The following is a 24,027-nucleotide window of genomic DNA, read 5'->3' on the forward strand; positions in this document are numbered from 1 at the left end:
TCTGTCTAGTCAAGGCTATGGTTTTTTCCAGTGGTCGTGTATGGATGTGAGAGTTGGACTATAAAGAAAGCTGAGCACTGAAGAATTGATGCTTTTGAACTGTAGTGTTGGAGAAGACTCTTGAGAGTCCCTTGGACTGCAAGGAGATCCAACCAGTCCTTTCTAAAGGAGATCAGTCCTGGGTGTTCATTGGAAGGACTGATGTTGAAGCTGAAACTCCAATACTTTGGACACCTGATGCAAAGAGCTGACTCATTGGAAAAGACCCTGATGCTGAGAAAGATTGAGGGCAGGAGGAGAAGGGGACTACAGAAGATGAGATTGTTGGATGGCATCACTGACTCCATAGACATGAGTTTGAGTAAACTCTGGGAGTTGGTGATGGACAGGGAGGCCTGGCATGCTGCGGTTCATGGAGTTGCAGAGAGTCATACATGACTGAGCGACTGAACTGAACTGAATAACTCTGTTTAAGAAAAAGACCCACTCTTCTAGGCTCCTGGGTACCAAAGCAGGCTTAAATCTGAAACTGAATCATAATTAACACTTGTATAATTTCTACTTACTCCCAAAGAACTTGAGTGAGAAGGAAAGGTGTAATGGTGGGGGGTGTTGTCTTGCCATACCTTTTAAATACAAACTGATGCTTCCTGCTGTGGGCCCAGACATGATCTCACCTAGGCTTGGTGTCCCTTACGGATTCTCCCCTCCCTTTGTCTGGGCCGTCTCCTCTCTGAATTGGTTCTCACCACAGAGGTCTTTTTCCATTGCCCCTGATCCCTGTCATTATCAGCTATCCCATTCCCCAAGAGACTATCACCTTCCTGGAGACCCTCCCTTTCTCTCCACATCCTCCCCTCACTCAGAGCCAAGTTTTCCACGGGTCACTCCTCTCACACCCTCAGCCCGCTCCATCACTCTGGCATCATGACAGCACCTCATCACTTTTTCCCAAGAAGACCCTTGATGAGCTCGCCCCCTTCCCTGCCTTCCAGACTGTGAGCTACAAAGCTGAGCTAAGACCCTTTACTTGCATCTGAACAGAGAGACCTTGTCACTATTGAACTAGCTTTCAAAGTGCAGTCTAGCCCTCGAGTCTTATTTACATACTTTGTGATAACAAGAACTAATGTCTGTTGTATGCTGACTCTGGCCAAGCACGGTTGTTCTAAGTGCTTCACCCACATTTACAGTTTAAGCCACTCGACCACCCTCTAAACTAGATACTATTAGCTCTGTTTTACAAATAACAGGCCCAGAAATGTTAACTACATTTACCAATGTCACAAGTATCCTGTAAGTGGCAGGACCAGCCTTTGAAACCAAGGTGTCTGCTATCACAGCCCCAGTTTGGAACTCCCTATATATTATCTTGTTTATCTGTTTATCACCCAGTGGTCTGTTTCTTGGGGAGGGTGGGATTCATATTGTTGCTATTTTATAAATGGAAACTCAGAGATGTAGAGTGACCAGCCCAGTGTCACACAAAAGGGACAGGACTTGTATCCAAGTCCAGCTCTCTGTCTATACTACATTGCCTCCAGTACAGTCCAGAAGGGGCTTCCCTGGTGGCTCAGTGGTAAAGAATCTGGTAGCCAATGCACGAGATGTGGGTTAAATTCCTGGGTCGGGAAGATCCCCTGGAGAAGGAAATGGCAACCCACTCTAGTATTCTTGCCTGGGAAATCCTGTGGACAGAGGACCCTGGTGGGCTGCAGCCCATGGGGTGGACACGACTGAGCGACTAAAACAACAATGAAAACATTCCAAAAGAGGGATGACTATTTTTCATTTTTGACCATTTATTTTACATAAAACTTAACTGTCTGTAGAAAAATCAAACACTTTTGCTGTCAGAGAAAGGATTCTGGAGTAGGGTTGTAGATTCCTCCTACAATTAATGGTAAGCAGCCATGAAAATAATTCAATGCCTAAAGCCTTAAGAATAATCAAAGTCAGCCTGAAGGCAATCAGGCATTATGAGGCCCAAAGCTCAGCTTCTCTGCACACCAGTGCCAAATCGAATCTCCGAAACCAAGTTTTGGGTGAAGTAGCTTTTGGCTTTATTACCTTGCCAAGCAAAAGGGGCCAAAGTAGGCTACTGCCCTCAACCATGTGTCCCAGCTTGGGGAAGGGAGTGAGAAGTTTTATAGTAACTGCTCAAAGAGGTATGATCTGTTTGTGGACATTCTTCTGATGGGTTGGTGGTCAGGTAAGCAGGAGTCAGCATCGTCAACCTTCAGGTCTAACTGGTCTGGGGTCTACAGGTTTGTTGGCAGCATACCATCATTAATCATTAACTTCTCCCACCTGGAGGGGGTTTCAGTACCTGCAGAATGAAAGTGAAAGTGTTAGTTGCTCAGTCATGTCCGACTCTCTGCCACCCCACGGGCTGCAGCCTGCCAGACTCCTCTGTCCATAGGATTCTCCAGGGAGGAATCCTGGAGTAGGTAGCCATTTCCTTCTCCAGGGATCAAACCCTGGTCTCCTACATTGCAGGCAGATTATTTACCATCTGAGCCATCAGGAAAGCCCAGAATAGCTCAACGATGTTGTTCTGTGTATCCCTTGATGGGGAAACAGGATCTTACCCCAAGGCTGCTCTTGACTTTCTTCCTGGTCTTGCATCCCCTCCTTCCCCTAATTAACAACTGCTTGAATCTGTCCCTTGGAACTCAGAGAATGTCATGATGGCTGAATGAAGGCTGGTTCCTATAATCAAAGAAATGGGGGACACAGAAAGTCTTTGTGCCTGGGAGCCCCACAGGCCCTGCACGGTACCAGTTAGCCCCACGACAGTCAGAAGGAAATTTGTTCAAACTCATGTCCACTGAGTCAGTGATGCTATACAACCATCTTGTCCTCTGCCGCCCCCTTCTCCTCCTGCCTTCTATCTTTCCCAGCATCAGGGTCTTTTCCAATGAGTCGGCTCTTCGCATCGAGTGGCCATAGTATTGGAGCTTCAGCCTTGTCCTTCCAGTGAATATTCAGGGTAACTGTCTTCATATCTGTCAAGCACATGAGTGCTGATAGAGTGCTCTGAGGTCCTGTGTCTCACTCAGCTCTTACAGCGTGGAGAGCAGATCTTTATTAACCCCATTTTACTCATGGAAAGAAAGCAGCAAGTGACTTTGGGAGCTCATGGCTAGCTGGTGGCAGGAATTAAAAGCTGTATTTCCCACCCTAAATTGGGGGAGCACTGAGGAGGAGGGGGAATGAGATTAAGAAAAAATTTAAGCTTCCTATGATCTGGGGTGACCCCTCCAATCAGCTTCTGAAGTGGACAGTTGACCATCATGTCATGAGCAAAACATTAGTTTAAACCCCATCCACCAACTGGGCGACCTTGACTGTGGCCTCGAGGAATGATGTAGCCACCATTTCTAAGCTGGAACCTTTTTCGTTTATCTGCCCCGCCAGTAGTGGATGATGCGTTTAGAACCGGTCACCATGAGTGAGGCTTTCCAGGTTGCTCAGTGGTAAAGAACCTGCCTGCCAATGCAGGAGACATGGGAGGCTTGCATTTAATCCCTGCATTGGGAAGATCCCCTGAAGAAGGAAATGGCAACCCGCTTCAGTATTCCTGCCTGGTAAATCCCATGGACAGAGGAGCCTGGTGGGCTATGGTCCATGGGGTCTCAAAGAGTCAGACCACACAAAGACAATTGACCACACATGCGTGCAGTATGAATGTGAATGACTGTAGAACCCTTGGGGTTATTTTAGCCTCTCAACTCCTTCCTGGGACTAGGTGATTTTTCCTTTTTTTTTAAATTTTAAATTTTTGGCCATGCTCCATGGCATGTGGAATGTTAGTTCCTCAGTCAGGGATTGAACCCAAGCCCCCTGGATGTGAAGCACAGAATCATAACCACTGGATCACCAGGGAAAAGTCTGACTTTTCAGTTAGATAAAAATCTTCTAGCTGAGGCTCTGATTCCATGAGCCCTTACTTTGCTGTTAGAAGTATTCCGAACATTGAGATGCTGCCTGTACTCTGGAAATCTGACCTAGGGAAGCATAAAGAAGATTGAATGACATGGGAAGATAAACTGACTTTTTATTCCTAAAATATTAAGAAGCTGCATGTATATGCTTAGTGGTTTTAACTTGGAGAGCTTTTCTCTCCTGCTTTAAAAAGCACCATCAATTCATTCCTGTAGGAGAGAAGTGGGTTAACTTCATGGGCATGGAAAAAAAAATGACAATATCTTCCACTGTTACTGGACTGTGGCAAGATTTCACAGCAAGCAGCCTCAATGTAATTCAACACAATGAGAAGCTGTTGTTCAAGTAATTCACATGAACTGTCTTTTGCCAACTTCAATTTTGTTCACAGGCAAATACAAAGTTGAAAAATAAATGCAAAGAATGATTTCTGATTGTCACTGGAATGGAAAATAGATGCTTAGATATTCACCCTATGGATGGATTTTTCTTTTCTTTTTCTGAAAATACACCAATCGTGTATTGTGTCAAACCAAGGATAGAATTGGGGCTGGGCCAACTTCTTTGGCCTGAAAGTAATATTTGGGCTGAGTTGAAGCTTATTTCGCCTTCTTCAGGGTTTTTCTCTTCCCACCTCCACTTTCCAATTAGCCTTATCCATATGCCTTTCTACCATATAGCCTGTGTTTGCTGCTTTCTATACCCATAGTTCTGTATTTTTAATTACATGTCTTAATTTGAATATATCTTAAACTCAACTAAGAAGTAAAAAGGATAAGCATTAATGTGGATGCAATTTAAAAAACAAATCCAAGTGGAGAAACAGAAGAAAAAAAAGCTAATGAAGGATAGGTATGAGAAAATATGGTTTTTGGAAAATGTTATATTTATGGAGAAGGAGTTTTGTGACAAAGGAGAAGGAATAAAAGCAAACATGTACCAACATTAGTGTATCTCGGGAGCTCACCATTTGCTACCTTCTGTTGATATTTCTGGGGCTTCCCTGGTGGCTCAGATGGTAAAGAGTCTGCCTGCAATGCAGGAGACCTGGGTTCCATCTCTAGGCCGTGAAGATCCCCTAGAGAAGGAAATGGCTACCCACTCCAGTATTCTTGCCTGGAGAATCCCATGGACAGAGGAGCCTGGCAGGCCCCAGTCCATGGGGTTTCTAAGAGTGGGACACGACTGAGTGACTTTCACATTCATTGATATTTCTATATAGTCAAAGCAATGGTTTTTCCAGTAGTCATGTATAGATGTGAGAATTGGACCATAAAGAAAGTTGAACACCCAAGAATTGATGCTTTTGAATTGTGGTGCTGGAGAAGACTCTGGAGAGTCCCTTGGGCTGCAAGGAGATCAAACCAGTCCATCCTAAAGGAAATCAATCCTGAGTATTCATTGGCAGGACTGATGCTGAAGCTGAAGCTCCAATATTTTGGTCACTGGATGTGAAGAGCCAGCTCCCTGGAAAAGACCCCAGTGTTGGGAAAGATTGAGAGTAGAAAAAGAGGACAGCAGAGAATGAGATAATAGCAGCACGGACTCCATGGACATGAATTTGAGCAGACTCTGGGAGATACTGAAGGACAAGGGAGCCTGGCGTGCTGCAGTCCACGGGGTCGCAGAGTCGAATACGACTTGGTGACTGCAAACAACAACAAACTGATATTTCTGTAAATAAAATGTATTTATGCAAATAAGCCATTTGCTTCTTAAGGGTGGAGAGACTATCTTACTTTAGAAATAATGGAAAATTTCTTGCTCAGGGTCTAACAGACCTCCTGCCAAGAACCTTGATATTTTTGACTGGAACAGGAAAATAACCCAGAAGGGGTCCAGATTTCTAGACAACTTCCTTCCAGGTACTCTCCCCAGGGACCCACTTCTCCAGCCCACCAGGGTACATCGTTCTTGCAACAGGAAGTGCCCCTCTCAGCCCCTTTCACTGACACCACGCTTTTACTTTTCTTTCTCAGAAAAGGAATATCTCAGCTCTGCTCCTCATCTCGGAACAATGCATGCCAATCTTTGTAGTGTTATTCTAAGGATGGGTACTGACAGCAACTGTAGGCAAATGAAACCAGCCAGCACTGAAAACGTCTGCAAGGCATCACAGCATCTCCAGCCAAGGAAGCTGGAGACTCAGAGGTTAATATCATGGCAAGAGTCTCACGGGTTCTAAGCTTGGCAGAAAGTGGCCACAGCTGCCCACCTTCCTGAGGGGCGGTGGGCTCTAAGCCTGTGTACTCTTGGCAGGCACAGCGCAATGCAATGCATTAACTCTCGGACTGATCTAAGTGATAAAGGGTTCCAAGGAGAGGATAGACTAAGATCATGAAAGGGAATCCACAGGTTCAGGTGCCCCTGAGCCCTAAATGGAGAGTGTGAAATTAGATACAGATGAGAATATATAGAGAAATTATAAATAGATGGGAGGAGGAGCACCCCACCTTAGGTTAGGGTCCTCCCCACAGCCCGCCTTCCTTACTAACGCCTGTCTAGCTCCTGCAGGGCATTCTCCTCCACTGTGGGGTGACAGGCAAGGGGGGCTCAGGCTGTGATACACCGAACAAGAAGGCTGCCCAGTCTCTGCCTGTCACTGGCTGATTGGTTGCCCTCCTCTTCAAATTTATATGTTGATGTCCTAAGCCCCTCATTACACAAAACGTGGCCCTATTTGAAGGCGGGGCCATTAGAGAGGTAATTAAGGCACAGTGAAGTCATACAGGTGGGTCCAAATCCAACAGGACTGGTGTCTTTATAAGAAAAGGAGCTAAGGACACAGAAAGCACAGAGCAACAGGATCTGCCAGTCAAGAGAGAGGCCTCAGAGGAAAGCAAGCCTGCAGACACCTTGATCTCAGACTTCCAGCCTCCAGAACTGGGAGGAAGTAAATTTCTGTTGTTATGCCCCCCAGTCTATGATATTTTGTTATGGCTGCCCTAGCAAGCTAAAAAAAAATACCTTAACCCTCTCCCCAGCCCTGGGCTCTCACCCTGTACTCTGGCCAGAATTAACTAACTGTGGTTCCTTGAGCTCACCATGCTTCCTCCTCCTCCTTTTGCACCTGCTCTTTCCTCTGCCCTTACTGCCCCTTTCTTCAGCTCACACCTACTAGTATCTAAAGATGCACCTAACGAGTCACCTCCTCCAGGAAGCCCGTAAGATTACCCTCTCCCTACTGCCCTGCCAACTCCCCCACCGCCTCACTCCTGCCTACACCCCATTACACCTATGCCGGCCTCTGCTCTAGCATTTATCCCATTGCTGAGGACACTCACCCCCTTCTCCCTGTCCAGACTCTGATCAGCATCTTTCATCTCCATAGTTCTGCCCCCAGAAGAGCCAGGGCCCACGTGGTCAGTAACTAGTACTGGGAAGAGAACCAACGAGTGAAAACAGAAGAAAAAGTCACCCTGCCCCGCTAGATGGTTCAGATTCCAAAGGAATTTGGAAAGGAAGCTGGCAGATAAGATTTGGATTCACGTAAACCTAAACTGAAGTCATGGGATTGAAATCTGATTTGGAAGATCAGAACTCAAATTGCAGAAAACCCAAATGATACAGAATCAAGCTCGAGAAGGTGTCCATCAATGTAGAGAAAAGAAACAGAAAAAACAAGATGAGAGAAAAGATGGGTAATTCAGTTGATCAAAAGTACATAAAGACTTAATATATGGATACAAAGGACCCCCTTGAGGAAGATATAACTAAAATGATGTTGCAGCAACACTGAAGAAAAATAATGATGGAAGAAAACTTTTCAAGCTGAGAAAAGAAGTTGAATGTACAATTTAAAATAGCACACAATTTCCAGGCAAAATTAATGAAGGAAGGTGCACAATTTGATATAATCTAGCAAATTTCTTTCAGAGAAGGCAATGGCACCCCACTCCAGTACTCTTGCCTGGAAAATCCCATGGACAGAGGAGCCTGGTAGGCTGCAGTCCAGGGGGTCGCTAGGAGTCGGACACGACTGAGCGACTTCACTTTCACTTTTCACTTTCATGCATTGGAGAAGGAAATGGCAACCCACTCCAGTGTTCTTGCCTGGAGAATCCCAGAGACAGGGGAGCCTGGTGGGCTGCCGTCTATGGGGTCGCACAGAGTCGGACATGACTGAAGTGACTTAGCAGCAGCAGCAAATTTCTTTGAATATGAAGCGTTTTTTTTTAAATCTTCAACTATCTAGACAAAACATTAAATTCACTTATCATCGAAAGAAAACAGGCTGATTTGAGAATGCATCACACGACTGATGCCAGAGGATAATGGAGCAAAGTCTAAATGATACTAAGAGAAAATGCTTATGACTCAAGCTGAGATGTTAATCTTCAAAGAAAACAAAAAAGACATTCTCAGTTATTCTAATCAGGGGTTCAAAAAAGATACCCCATGCCCTTTTTTTTTGAAAAATTTACCAAAATATAGGTTCAAATGGAACAAATATTACTTAAGGACAAAAAAAATCAAGAATATCAAAAGTGGGTTCAAAAACATTGTAATAGTCCAAGCCAAATGTGTAGAATTAAGTTTTTAAAAAATGCTGTATACAGAATATTGGTACAGATGGAAAGTTTTTGTTGTAGTTACTTCTTAAAATAACTAAAAATAAAACTAATAATAAATAGATTTATAATCCCAAATGATATTGGCAATGAATGTGGGAAAGAAGGGTATGTGGAGAATTAGAAGGGTACTAAATTCCTCATCTTATAGAGGAATGAATTAAGTTATTATATTATTCATGAATTTGATAATTAGAGAACCTATACATTAAACTGTAATTTTGAAGAACCAAAGTAGAAGAATTCAAAAGAATTTTTTTTTTCAAAGTCGCTTCAGTCGTGTCCGACTCTGCGTGACCCCATAGACGGCAGCCCACCAGGCTTCCCCGTCCCTGGGATTCTCCAGGCAAGAACACTGGAGTGGGTTGCCATTTCCTTCTCCAGTGCATGAAAGTGAAAAGTGAAAGTGAAGTCACTCAGTCGTGTCCGACTCAGCGACCCCATGGACTGCAGCCTACCAGGCTCCTCTGTCCATGGGATTTTCCAGGCAAGAGTACTGTAGCGGGGTGCCATTGCCTTCTCCGATTCAAAAGAATATATACTTATAAAAAATGGGGAAAATAAAAACCAAGAAAAATTGTAATTTGGGAAGAAAATGAAATAACACAGTGGTTCAAATCATGGGCTTGAGGCAGGAAAACCTGGTTTCTGAAAATGGTTCTCCAATTTACTAATGTTGGTCCTGAAAATTTACTCACCTACTCAGAGCCTCTCTTTTCCTATCTTTAAAATTGGAATAAAATATATGTTTCACAGGGTAGTTGTGGGGTTAATAGGAAATCTTTGTCTAAAGAAATTTATCAAGAAATTCCTTACCAAACTAGGAATAAAACTACCGTATGACTCAGCAATCCCACTACTGGGCATATACCCTGCGAAAGTCACAATTCTAAAAGACACATGAACCCCGTTCACTGCAGCACTGTTTACAATAGCCAGGAAATGGAAGCAACCTAGATGTCCATCGGCAGACAGATGGATAAAGAATGTGGTACACACACACACACAAAATGGAGTATTACTCAGTCACAAAAGGAATGAATTTGAGTCAGTTGTAGTGAGGGGATGAAGCTGGAGCCTGTTATACAGAGTGAAATAAGTCAGAAAGAGGAAAACAAATAATACTCTTTGCCAACAAAGGTTCGTCTAGTCAAGGCTATGGTTTTTCCTGTGGTCATGTATGGATGTGAGAGTTGGACTGTGAAGAAGGCTGAGCGCCGAAGAATTGATGCTTTTGAACTGTGGTGTTGGAGAAGACTCTTGAGAGTCCCTTGGACTGCAAGGAGATCCAACCAGTCCATTCTGAAGGAGATCAGCCCTGGGATTTCTTTGGAAGGAATGATGCTAAAGCTGAAACTCCAGTACTTTGGCCACCTCATGCGAAGAGTTGACTCATTGGAAAAGACTCTGATGCTGGGAGGGATTGGGGACAGGAGGAGAAGCGGACGACAGAGGATGAGATGGCTAGATGGCATCACTGACTCAATGGATGTGAGTCTGAGTGAACTCCGGGAGTTGGTGATGGACGGGGAGGCCTGGCGTGCTGCGATTCATGGGGTCGCAAAGAGTCAGACACGACTGAGCGACTGATCTGATCTGATGGAATCTAGAAAAATAGTCCTGACGCACCTATTTACAGAGAAGAAATGGAGATGCAGACGTAATAGTCTGGTGGACACAGCCGGGGAGGAGAGGGCGGGACAAGTCAGGAAAGTATCACTGATGCATATACACTCTCATGTGTAATATACACAATCATGTGTAATATACACGATCCTGTATAATATACACGATCATGTATAATATACACTCTCATGTGTAATCTACACTCTCACGTGTAATCTACACTCTCACGTGTAATGTACACTCTCACGTGTAATGTACACTCTCACATGTAAAGCAGATAGTCAGCAGGAAGTTGCAGTTTAACATATGGAGTCCAGCCTGATGCTCTGTGACGACCTACGGCGGGTGGAATGGGGGCAGGAGGCAGGCTCAGGAGGGAGGGGAGATGTATATATATATTTATGACTGATTCTCCATGTACAGCAGAGATCCCCACAACGTTATAAAGCGATTCTCCTCCAATAATAAAAAGAGAACAATGTTGGCATTTGATACGAGGTAGGTATTTTTAACAAGTTAATAAAGAATCATGTTCCATTTGACAAGTTTTTAATTAGCAGTAGATATTGAATTTTATCAAATGCCTTTTTGCTCTCAGTGTTAGTCAAGTGGGCTAACTGCAGTAACAAATGATCCTCAAAATGTTAATAGGTTATATATAGAAAACAGGTAACTAATGAGGACCTATTTATAGCACGGGGAACTCTACTCAGTATTCTTTAATGACCTGTAGGGGAAGAGAATCTAAAAAACAGTGGATATACGTATATTCATAGCTGATTCACTTTACTGTACGCCTGAAACGAACACAACATTGTACTATAAATCAACTGTACTCCAATACAAAATGTTTTTAAAAAAAGAAAAAAATTAATCCAATACTTAGCCTAAGCATGAATTGGAAAAGTGAGTTGCTGCCGCCTGGGCCAGCAGGGACTGGATCACCCTGAGTTGGGATGGTGCCAAGACGCTGAGCAGGTTTCTGGGCCCACACTCCTGGGAGCTGGCTGGAAGTTGGATTCCCACTGTAGGCATATGAGGTTGGCATGGGGCACTGCCTGGCAACTGATTCTGGACTGGGTGCCCTAACATCAACAGCAAGTTTAAGAATAAAATCTAATTATACTGACCCCCAGCTCAGGCCCCTCTGGTATCTGGTGGTGCTGCCTCCTTCCATCTGCCTCTGCAATAGTCCATGCTCTCGGGATGGACCTTGAGGTTAAAAAAAAAGAAATTGAGTTGTTGTTTATCAGTATTAACATGGTTTTTGTTTTTGTTTTCACTTATAGTAAAGGATTGAGAATGCTTGAGTCTCCCCAGTGTTCCTGCTCAGCGAAGCTCTCCTAGCCCTGTTTTCTGATCCTACTCCTCACTTGAGTCTTGATCTTTTAACCTTCTTTGATTTGGCTCCTGTTCTAGATTTCTGATCAATTGCACAGACGTGACACTTAGAATGGTCCTTTGAAAAATGAACTTGCCCATGACCAAGTGTGAGTTTGTCTTTGTTTTCAGGTCTGCAGCTGTTTCTCGTGTCACTATTTAGATTCAGTTCCCTGAAACCCTGCCTGAGTAAAACCCCCAGATATCCCAAGTGATTATCCAGGATGAGTTAATGGAGAGGTATAACAATAAATTTAAATGATTTAACCTCTTGTATTAAAATATTGGGGGCTTCCCTGGTGACTCAGTGGTAAAGAATCTGCTTGCAATACAGGAGACCTGGGTTTGATCCCTGGATTGGAAAGATCCCCTGGAGGAGGGGATGACAATCCATTCCAGTATTCTAGCCTGGAGAATCCCAAGGACAGAGAAGCTTGTTGGGCTACAATCCATAGGGTTGTCCAGAGTTGGACACAAATGAAGTGAAGACTTCAAGACTGGGTTAAGAAAAATCCAACTGTGACTTAATAATAAAAAACATATCCAAAATAGAAGGACACAAATAGGTTAAAATTTTTTAAATGAATAAAGATTTACTAGAAAAATAGAAACAAAGTAAAAATAGAGGTAGTATTATAAAATTTATACAAGAATGGATACAAGGCCAAATAATACCAAAAGAGTCAAAGAGTACATAAAAATGTGCATCCTAAATGAAGATATCAAAGAATATATAGTTTATGCAACAGATATATAAAGTAAAGATGCATAAGAGGAAATGGACAGAACACAATTATTTCATATGAGCCCTTTACAGAATGACTAGTCTTTGAAAAAACAAGTAGACAAATACATACATTTCAAGGGATCTGTACTATAAATAATTAAAATGCATTTAAGACAAAACCAAGGAAAACAGAAGAAAAAAATTTCTAAAGATAAGCGTAGAGAATTGAACAAATTTTTAAAAATAGAAATAGTAAAGTTGAAACACAAATTCAAGAACTGCATTTTGTTTTAACACAACTTGAGAACACATGAAAAGTAAACAGAAAAAACAAAATATAAAAGTAGAAATGAAACAAAAATAAAAACAGGAAGATTTTAATAAGTATGAAAATATTATTTTAAAATACTATGCTAATCAATTTGATATAATGAATTAAATGATTATTTTGTGGCAAATTTTACCCAACTCTAAGACCTCTGAAGATATCTCACTGTCTGCAAATTTCACTAGTGATAACTTTCAGACTTTCACAAAGACAGATAATTTCATATTAAATAATTTTTCCAAATATAAAAACAAAAGCTAAGAATATAAAGATTCATTTTATGAAGTCAATGTAGCGCTAATATAAAACAGACAAAAATGGCACAAAAGAACAATAAATACTATCACGGTTTTGTAGTGACAATATTTAGGTTAAATACTCAATGACGTGATGAAAACCAAAAAATAAGCAATGTTATCTTTCTTAATGACATAGTGATTCTAAAGTTCATTCATAGGAATAACAAGTAAAAAATCAAGAATATATTAAAAGAGGAAAACTGGGCACTTAGGTTAAGGAGGCTTGTCCAACTAGGAATTAAAACATATTGCAAGCAACATCAAACAAAGCAGTATGGCACTAGTTCGAGAACTGACAGGCTGATAAAATAGAGCAATAAGCCTTAAAATAGACTCTAGTATATATTCCAGCTTAGTAAAGAAAGCACAACAAAAAATGGGAGAGGTCATTCATCAAATAGTTGAGAAAAACTGACTAACTCAAACAATAGCCTCATCGTACAGTAGCCCAAAACACCACTGAAACAGATGGATTAAAGAACTATACATAGACAAAGATATAAGTAAATAATTATCAGATTTCTGGAGAGGGAAAGACATTCTAAGTATAAGAGCAATGGAAGTAAGTACAAAAGAAAAGCTAAATAGATTTTGCCATTACACAATTAGAACTCCTCTATGTCAAGGAACATCATTCACAATAATAAAATCACAACTTGGGAAAAGTAATTTACCAACAGGGCAGAGGATAATATCATTAAAACAAAAGAAATAAAGAAAAGGAACAAAAGGAAAATATAAAACAAAATATCATTAAAACAAAAGAAAAGGATAATATCATTAAAAGATCACAGAAATTTTAAAGAAATACAAAATCTAATAAACATGTAAAAATATTCATGATCATAACTAATCAAATGCTAATTAAAACAATATCTGTATTTTACTCACCCACTAAACTGGCAAAACATTTTTTTTTTAAGTTTTCTGTGCTGATAAAAGTTTGACAGAAATTTCCATAATAAATAGCTGGCAGAGGTAAGAATTTGTATTAGTACAAAACTCTTCGGTGATATCTACCTAGGTACTCAAAGCTTCTCAGGTGGCTCTGTGGTAAAGAATCCACCTGCCAAATCAGGAGATGCAGGTTTGATCTCTGGGTTGGGAAGATCCCCTAGAGAAGGAAATAGCACCCCATTCCAGTATTCTTGCCTGGGAAACCCCACGGACAGAGGCACCTGGCAGGTTACAGTCCATTGGGTCACAAAAGAGCTGGATGCGACTTAGTGACTAAACAACACAACAGCCTAGGTACTCACATTGGTCCCTTCCGCTGGCTCAGGAAGCCCCTTCCAATGAATGTAGTTTAAGAAAAGAGAAACACAAACAGATATAGAAATACAATGCTTTACTTTTTACTATGTGTTGAATAATAAGAGACATTGGTTTGATCCCTGGGTGGGGAAGATCCCCCTGGAGGAGGAAATGACACCCCACTCCAGTATTCTTGCCTGGGAAATGTCATGGGCAAAGGAGCCTGGTGGGCTACAGCCCATGGGGCCTCAAAGAGTTGGACATGACTGAACGACTGAGCACATACATACATTGAATAATTATTTCTAGTACTGAAAAATTATATGTGCTTGTTAACAGGTGACTGGTCAGCCACTTAAAAGTTATCCTTCATAAAACATAAGTAGGAAGGGAGTTTAGGGGAGAATGGATACATGTATATGTAGGGCTGAGTCTCTTCTGTCCACTTGAAACTATCACAAAATTGTTAATCAGCTATACACTAATATAAACTAACTTTTAAAGTTAAAAACAACCATAAGGCAGAAATACTGAACACAGAGCACTATAACCATAGTACCTGTCCCAGTATGTATTTAGGAATACTGGAAGAATTATCAATGTCAAGGGCCTAGCATTGAGCCTTGCTCATAAATGGCAGATTTTACATTCATATATATTCTGAGTTACCATTTTAAAACATAAACATGCATTAGGATTGTAATTTAAAAGAAAATTTACCTATATTTTAAAAAAAAGTATATACTATATTTCTAAACCCAAATTGCCTTGTTTAATGGGAAACCTCAAGCAAACCGATGCTTATTATGCGTCGGTTAGAATATCTATGATCATAGAATATCTATGATATTCTAGATCAAAAGCATACAATAAAACCCAGGCTACGGCTAAAATTAGGCTCCATCCTGCCGAAGTTCTTTTGAATAAGAGATCATATGTAAGTCCTTTTATTGTTCTCTGCTGTCTAGCTCTTATTTCACTAAGAAAGCATTCTCTCATTCCCTTTTCCAGAGCCCCCTTCCAAAGTGTAAAGGTGAGAGGCTGTATATACTTGGCCCAGCTCACAAGGTGGTGTGGCCCCTACTCCCCACCGAACCCAAGGATGTTGCCAGAGCACACGCTTGTGGAGCTCTGCATCCTTTGAACAGAGAGATCAGAAAAGTCTGGATTCACCAGTCAAGGAGGATCCTCCTTGTGAAAAATGTAAGAAAACCCAGATTTCTTGAAGGAAGTATAGGAACCAGATTGAGGCAGAGAGAAGAGTGCTCTGTCCTTTCCCTTCAGTGTTGTCATTGAGGAGACTATCCAGAGACCACAGGTTTCTACCTGCAGTAAAATGTGTTGGATGTCAATGGCTAGAAATTGCAGGGACAGGTACAGAGGTGGTGAGGAAATATGGACAAAGAGAAAAGTGCTGTCCTTCAACAGAGAAGAGGCTTCACGATGAGTGAAGTCAAGCCTTTCTTCGAATAGCAGAAAATTCACAGGCCACCATCCAGGGGCAGGAAACACTTGGGTTCATCTCCCAGAGGCCGAGGAGTCATCTGGGACGAGGTTGGAAATCAGTGAGCTAAGGGCCACGAGGTACAGAAACCAAATGCTTAAGAGTCCTGGACTATCAGCATGATGCAAAGACAAGCACAAAAGCCAATACTGCGGCTGGAGCTATGAAAGACACAGGGTTCAAGTGGAGGTCATTGGCCGCAGAAATATATTAGGAAGTCTTAGAGGCTATCGATAAATCCTCATGATATGAATCAAGTTCAGTGGCTTAATTATGTTAATGATATTAGAAAAAAAAGGCAATGTGAACTCGGGGTGTTAAACAGCAGTATTTTTCCTTCTAGAAGGGTCTCAACAGCAGTGTCAGTTTGTTCACTGCTAATTTTCGCATGAACTTTCTAAATGCCCAGATTTGGATTTCTGACACTTCAGTGGATGATACTAGCACTCCTGGCATATGCACACACACACACACACACACACACACACACACACACAGAGTAGAATGGACCTGAAATACCACGTGTTACCAGAAAGCAGAGATGCAAGGGACGGTGCTAAAAAGACGAAAGAGCTAGCTTAGAGGTCTCCCACTGGCCAAATTGAAACTTGAGCGTCAAAAAGGGTATATAATTGTGATTACTTGAAATATGATGAATTTGAGCAAGGCTATAATTTCATAATGATACTAAGAAAAAATTAATATAAAGTACATTGAAGGAATGAATGTAAAAGTTAGGATGAATTCATTAGGATGAATGTAGAAGTTTGACTATAAAGGGACCGATTTTTTTATTAATTTTAATGAAAAGAGGTTAATATAAATCAGTATTTTATTTCTTCTATTAACTCTGCTGCTGCTGCTGCTAAGTCGCTTCAGTGGTGTCCGACTCTGTGCGACTCCATAGACGGCCTCCTACCAGGCTCCTCTGTCTCTAGGCTTCTCCAGGCAAGACCACTGGAGTGGGTTGCCATTTCCTTCTCCAATTCATGAAAGTGAAAAGTGAAAGTGAAGTCACTCAGTCGTGTCCAACTCTTAGCGACCTCATGGACTGCAGCCCACCAGGCTCCTCCGTCCATGGGATTTTCCAGGCAAGAGTACTGGAGTGGGGTGCCATTGCCTTCTCCGTCTATTAACTCTATTTGCCTTTAAAACAGAGATATAAACTTAATATCTATCTGTATAAGTAGAGAAGGAGAAATACAGGGAACTGTGAGTTACCAAATCACCTTGGGAAAATATACAGAACCAAGATGGGGAGGGACTAGGCACGGTACTCACACACAGTAACTATGCAGAAAGGAGTTTCAAACTGTTCCAGGATGACTAGAAAAGGCCAAGTGTCTGAAAAACAGCACTCATTGCACAGCCTTAATACTACCTTTCCCAGGAGATAAAACTCCTAAGGGGCCTCTATGAACTATAAGACACTAGTATGGTATCTATACACTGTAAATAATGCTGAGAGACCAGGTTATCACAATAACAGGACAATGAGCTATGTCACACTGGCCAAGAAAGATTTCCACATTTAGTGGGGAAATTCCAGGCTACTACAAACTAGAATCTGCAAGAAAAGAAGAAAACTATGAACCTAAAATTTTTTTCTTCATTGATGTTAAAAGAGAATATTATCTCAAGACGGAAGCTTCAGCCTGATGTCCATGGCTTTGTTTTGAACACGCTTGGTGAAAAAACCTGGGTTTATGCTGTAACCAAGAATCAGCTGATTAATGGGATCCTGTAAACCTGGCTGCCCAAACTATTCATTTTCTCTTTGGTTTGGGTAGGAATACTATAACCTTGAGAAAGTTTTTAATTAAGAATTGCTATAATTTTAGGAAGTATAGAAATGTTATTAAAATAATAAAGAGAGACTTCCCTGGTGGTCCAGTGGTTACGACTTTCCTTCCAATGCGTGGGGTACAGGTTTGAACCCTGGTCAGGGAGGTAAGATCCCACATGCCTCCTGTCCAAAAAACCTAAAACACAAAGCAGAATATTGTAACAAATTCAATAAAGACTTTAAAAATGGTGAACAATAAAAAGTTTCTGAAAAAGTACTAAAGAAGTATAGAGAACAAAGAAGTGGTCACCAGTAGGGAGATAAATTAGGGGGGAGGGGCAAGATAGGGGCATAGAATTAAGATGTACAAAGTGAGTGCATGCTAATTTGCTTTAGTCATGTCCAATCCTTTGTGGCCCCATGGATTTAGCCCACTAGGATCCTCTGTCCATGGGATTCTCCAGGCAAAAATACTGGAGTGGGTTGCCATGCTCTCCTCCAGGGGATCTTCCCAAACCAGGAATTGAACCCACGTCTCCTGTGGCTCCTACATTGCAGGCAGATTCTTTACCACTGAACCTCCAGGGAAGCCCGTACAAAGTACTATGTATAAAATAAATGAACTAAAAGGACATATAGTACAGTGAATACAGCCACTGCTTTATAACTTCAAATGGACTATAATCTACAAAAATACAGATCCACTATGTTGTACACATGAAACTAATATTGTACATCAATAAAATAAAAGTAAACTCGAGAATGAAACAGGATGACATTCTAGGAATAGATTTAGATATAAGTATAGTAATTTTTTCGGTAATAGTAATATGTCTGACTTCTTTGAAATGTTCAAAAAACGTCAACTAAGACAGACAGTGAAAGGAATGTTCACTAAAAAAGTGTTGCAACAAGGATTTTTTTTTAATTTATGGATCTTGCAATGTTAGTTTCTATTGCAGCTGGGGGAGCAGAGGCCAGATTCTAATTGGTTACCGAGTAAATAAAACAGGACTGGGTAAGGCAAGTGAGGCATTTGCCTGTTGGCAGAAGACTTGTCTGATTTTTGATCTTTCAGGTGGTTCAGCTGCTTTGTTCCACTAAGTCTGAAATTAACAGTTGAAGTTGAGAGTTAACTACTTCGAGCCCTCCTTCCTTCTCCTCAAAACAAGTGCAAATGTAAGTGGGGAGTGGGATGCAAAACACTAAGTAATCAAAAGCAATAATATTTTAAAGTGAAAGTGAAGTCGCTCAGTCGTGTCCGACTCTTTGCGACCCCATGGACTGTAGTCTACCACACTCCTCCGTCCATGGGATTCTCCAGGCAAGAACACTGGAGTGGGTTGCCATTTCCTTCTCCAGAGGATCTTCCCGGCCCAGGGATTGAACCCAGGTCTCCCGTATTGTAGGCAGACACTTTTACCGTCTGAACCACCAGGGAAGTTAAGGCAGTAGTTTATTTTCAACGCACAAAAATCAATTGTATTTCTGTATTTTAGAAATACACATCTGGAAAATAGTCTTAAAATACCATTTAAAGTATATACTCAAGAACATTGAAAGCAGGAATTCAAACAGGTGTTTGTACATCCATGTTCATAGCAGCACCATTCACACAATAGCCAAAAAGTGGAAGAAACCCAAGTATCCATTCCACAGATAAATGAGTAGGACTTCCTAGGTGGCACAGTGGTAAAGAATCTGCCTGCCAATGCAGGAGACACAGGAGATGCAGGTTCAATCCCTGGGTTGGGAAGATCTCTTGGAGGAAGAAATGGCAACCCACGCCAGTATTCTTGCCTGGGAAATCCCATGGACCGAGGAACCTGGTGGGCTACAGTCCATGGGGTCGCAAAGAGTCAGACACGACTAAAAGCAACTTAGCATGTAAACACGATGAATGAAATAGGATTCATGCATACGATATAACACTGTGGGTATGTGCTAAGTCACTTCTGTCATGTCTGACTCTGTGACCCCATGGACTGTAGTCCCTCAGGCTCCTCTGTCCATGGGATTCTCCAGGCAAGAATACTGGAGAGGGTTGTTGTGCCCTCCTCCAGGGGATCATCCTGACCCAGGGATCAAACTCTTGTCTCACACCTCCCGCACTGGCAGGCAGGGTCTTTACCATTAGTGCTACCTGGGAAGCCCACTCAGACCTAAAAAAGGAAGGAAATTCTGACACGTGTTACAACGTGGATGAACCTTAAAGACATCATGCTGAGAAAGAAGCCAGTCACAAAAGGACAAATAATGTGCCATTCCACTTATAGGAGGTACCTAGAGGAGTAGGTGGATCAGGTAGTATTTTAAAATAATCATAATTAGTGCAAATTTAGGAGGAGCCATATTTCAACATTTTAAATACTAACAGGGTAGAAATTAAGAAAATTGTGGACAGCAGGTGCATACAGAGGGCTCTTTTTCTGACGTTGTGTGCAAGGAGACAGGTTTTGCTCAGAGGAAATCCAGAGTTCACGGAGACGAGATGGCTTGGGGGTTGGTTCAAGATGTAAAATAGATAGCCAGTGGGAGTTCGAGGCGTGATGAAGGGAACCCAGTCAGTACTCTGAGACAACCAGAGGGATGGGATGGGGAGGGAGGTGGGCGGGGCTGCAAGAGGGAGGGGACACATGTATTCCTAATGCCGATTCCCGTTGATGTGTGGCAAAAACCGTCAAGTAATTATCCTCTAAAAAATATATACATATATTATTAAATAAAAAGATGCAAGAACCTGGAGCATATTCCCTCCTCCTCAGGCTGTGTAATTACAGGGAGGCAGAGGAATTGGGGCACTACCGATGGAGATACGCTGCAAGCCAATTCTTCCCATGTGCATGGTATTGGGGTGTGGGGAAGAAGGGAAGGGCTGTCAGGTGGAGTGGGTGTCCCACCTCAAAGCAGCAAGCAATTCTGTCCTCTTGGGTAATGCACATTTTTTTTTTTTTTTATCCTTTGTTATAGACTGTGGCAATGAGATCCACCCCTCCAAATAGCATCACACACCCATCTCCACCCTCTCCCTATCAGGTTAGACTAACTACAGAGAATGTCTGCCTCAGGCTCACTTTTCTTTTCCCTTAGCTCCTTGCGCTTCTTTTGTGGTTCAGCTGGTAAAGAATCTGCCTGCAATGCGGGAGACCCAGGTTTGACCCCTGGGTCAGAAAGATTCCCCTGGAGAAGGGAATGGCTGCCCACTCCAATATTCTTGCCTGGAGAATTCCACAGACAGAGGAGCTTGGTGGGCTACAGTCCACGGGGTCAAAAGAGTCAGAGATAACTGAGCGACTAACACTGGCTCCTTTTATATTGCCAGGACAGTGAGGGGGGTGGGGTGAGGAGCCCTACACCTTGTTATTGAAAGTGCATTCTGGGGGCCAGTAGCAGTGGGCACCACCTGGGAGGTTGGTAGGAATGCAGACACCCAGTTCAGTTCAGTTCAGTTGCTCAGTTATGTCTGACTCTTTGCGACCCTATGAATCGCAGCACGCCAGGCCTCCCTGTCCATCACCAACTCCCAGAGTTCACTCAGACTCACGTCAGTGATGCCATCCAGCCATCTCATCCTCTGTCGTCCCCTTTTCCTCCTGCCCCCAATTCCTCCCAGCATCAGAGTCTTTTCCAATGAGTCAACTCTTCGCATGAGGTGGCCAAAGTACTGGAGTTTCAGCTTCAGCATCATTCCCTCCAAAGAAATCCCAGGGCTGATCTCATTTAGAATGGACTGGTTGGATCTCCTTGTAGTCGAAGGGACTCTCAAGAGTCTTCTCCAACACCACAGTTCAAAAGCATCAATTCTTTGGCGCTCAGCTTTCTTCACAGTCCAACTCTCACATCCATACATGACCACAGGAAAAACTATAGCCTTGACTAGATGGACCTTTGTTGGCAAAGTTATGTCTCTGCTTTTCAAAATGCTATCTAGGTTGGTTACAACTTTCCTTCCAAGGAGTAAGCGCCTTTTAATTTCATGGCTACAGTCACCATCTGCAGTGATTTTGGAGCCCCCCAAAAATAAAGTCTGACACTGTTTCCACTGTTTCCCCATCTATTTCCCATGAAGTGATGGAACCAGATGCCATGATCTTCGTTTTCTGAATACCCAAGCTCCATCTAATTGAGAAACCCCACTTTTACCTCCTCTGGTCTCTACCTTGCTGAGCATTAGAGACACCTGGGGTCTTTAACAAATGCTAACACCTGGTTTTCACCCACAGACCTGATTCAATGAGCCATCCTCACCTCCACACCCCCAACATGGCCTGGGTGTCAGAAGTTTTATAAACTCTCTTGTGGTTCTAACGTGTAGTAATGCAGCAAAATTTGAGAACCACTGCTCTACACCTCCTGTGGCTCCACCTTCTAGGGCTTTTTTTTTCAGAGTCTGTGTGCCATTTCTAGGCAGCAAGAGGAAAAGGGAAAGGACTGTTTTTTACGGATATATGTATATGTATATTTTAATACTTATTTACTTCACTGCGTCGGGTCTTAGTTGCAGCACGTGGGGTCCACGCACTCTCTAGCTGTGGCAAGCGGGCTTAGTTGCTCTGAAGAATGTGGGATCTTATTGGTTCCCCAACCAGGAATTAAACATGCAACTCCTGCATGGCAAGGCAGATTCTCAACCACGAGACCACCAGGAAGCCCCTAGGAAAGAATTTCTTCTACTTTTGACCAGGATTATAGGCAGGCAAGATTGAATGCTTTTCTTTCCAGGTCCTGTGCATTTAGCTTGTCTATAGGGAAGCCCATCCGTGACCTGGTGAGTATGTTAGTGGTGGTTCTGTGCTGTCTGCAGGGCTGGGTTCCCAGAGCCCACTCCTGCACATGGAAGTGGGGACTCACCTGTTAGGGTGTTGTGTATTCACGTGCTCAGTCTCAACGTGTCCAGCTCCCTGCGATCCCACGGACTGTAGCCCACCAGGCTCCTCTGTCCATGGGATTTCCCTGGCAACAATGCTGGAGTGGATTTCCATTTCCTCCTCCAGGGGATCTTCCCATTCTAGGGATTGAACCATGTCTCTTGCATCTCCTGCATTGGCAGGTGGATTCTTTACCACTAAGCCATCTGGAAAGCTGTATTAGGGTGTGACTCACCATTTGAAATTCAGATGAGCCCTCCAGTTTGGAATAGCCCTTTGTGTACTGGGCCGTAACTCTATCTTTTATTTTCAAACTTCAAAGTTTAGTTTTGAAATAAATGGTTTATTTCGCCACATAAGCCTACAGTTCCTCCCCTCCCCCGCCCCCAGGTGAAAGCGACAGATTTAAACTTAATCAACTGCGCTGGGACTTTATTGGTGTCCGCTAGTTGGCTGTTTTCTCTGAGAGTGCTTCAGAGCTTCAACAGCTGGATATCTGCCTTGCTTTTGATCTTTGAGGTAGTCCAGCTGCTTTGTTCCACTAAGCCTGAAATTAACACATGAAGTCAGGATTTAACTACTTTGAGGCTTCCTTTCTTTTTATCAAACCAAATGCAATTATTTGATCTAATAATCAATAATATAAACTTTAAAGTCAAAAGGAAGATTAGAAGGGTGGAAGAGAAGTTAAAAGAAGATTCAGATACAGAGCACAACAAACAGTTTCAATGAGAGATTTGGAGAATAAAACATGCTGGTACGTAGAGCAGCACTGACCATCTCGTAGGATTTTTGTTTAATTTAAAGACAGATCTTATTCTCTGGTGGTTGTACTCATGCAAACTGCATATAAAAGAAAACAGTAATAGTTTGTATAACATCACAAATATAAGGACTCAAGCTGCTAGGGTTTCAGGGTGACAGCCTGAAAGTCAAAATGGAATTTGTGTTTATGCACTCATAGTTTTTATTTCCCGCATACAGACTGATTTACAATGAAAGTTTTGCTAACCTTGGTAATAAGCTCATTAACCGTTTACATGACTTCTTACATCTACGTAGTTTTATTTTGCAGTTGCAAGAATTCCTGTTACCGATGAACTTTAACTTGCATAAATAATAAAATGAAAGAAAAATGCACAATTACTGCTTGAATGAATAAGTGAATGATCCATTAATCTCTCATCACTGCTCTTTATCAAAGCCAAAGCTCTTCTCAGAATGAAATAATGACAGTGGTAGGAAGAGAGGGAAGGGAGATTTATTCTTTTGGACTAGAATGATCAACCTGGGGTCCAAATGAGAGAAAATAAGGGTCTCAGCTGGTGAGAATTCCCCCACATCTCCCACCCATTATGGGGTTTGGCTGCAGGTGGGGGAAATTGCCATCTCAAATCTCATTCCTGGGGACTGCCTCTCCTATTTCTATTTGAGAATGGCAGATAAGTGAGAAAGAGGCAACTCACCACAACTCTCTGAACTCCTGAAATAGAAGGTGCCCTGCTCCTGTGAGCAAAAGAGACTCCATGAGCTCTACATGCTAGCATAGCAAGTGCAAGCTGACATTTAATATCTGCTTGTCACCCAACCCAGACAGAGGAGGGAAAATGCTGAACACCCTCCTAGGAATTCACATGAGTGTTTTGGTCATTTAAGAGAAGAGCGCTTGCTCGAAAAAAAGAATCGTGCCTTTCATCTGATGAACCATACTGTAACCAGGCAGTTCTTCAGTGTAG

At 42.3% G+C, this 24,027-nt stretch overlaps 1 long non-coding RNA gene across 1 annotated transcript; it reads right to left on the minus strand.

Moving 5' to 3' along the window:
• Positions 1–1,784: 1,784 nt before the first annotated feature.
• Positions 1,785–23,529, minus strand: LOC129634072 (uncharacterized). The gene is made up of 5 exons (XR_008705401.1): positions 23,304–23,529; positions 22,275–22,838; positions 17,516–17,619; positions 11,276–11,357; positions 1,785–2,329 (listed from the first exon to the last, which is right to left on the minus strand). It is a non-coding gene; the product is annotated as an uncharacterized LOC129634072 (long non-coding RNA).
• Between the last annotated feature and the right edge of the window lie 498 nt (positions 23,530–24,027).

The sequence above is a fragment of the Bubalus kerabau genome, chromosome 19, assembly GCF_029407905.1.
Source record: "Bubalus kerabau isolate K-KA32 ecotype Philippines breed swamp buffalo chromosome 19, PCC_UOA_SB_1v2, whole genome shotgun sequence".
Classification (NCBI taxonomy): Eukaryota; Metazoa; Chordata; class Mammalia; order Artiodactyla; family Bovidae; genus Bubalus; species Bubalus kerabau.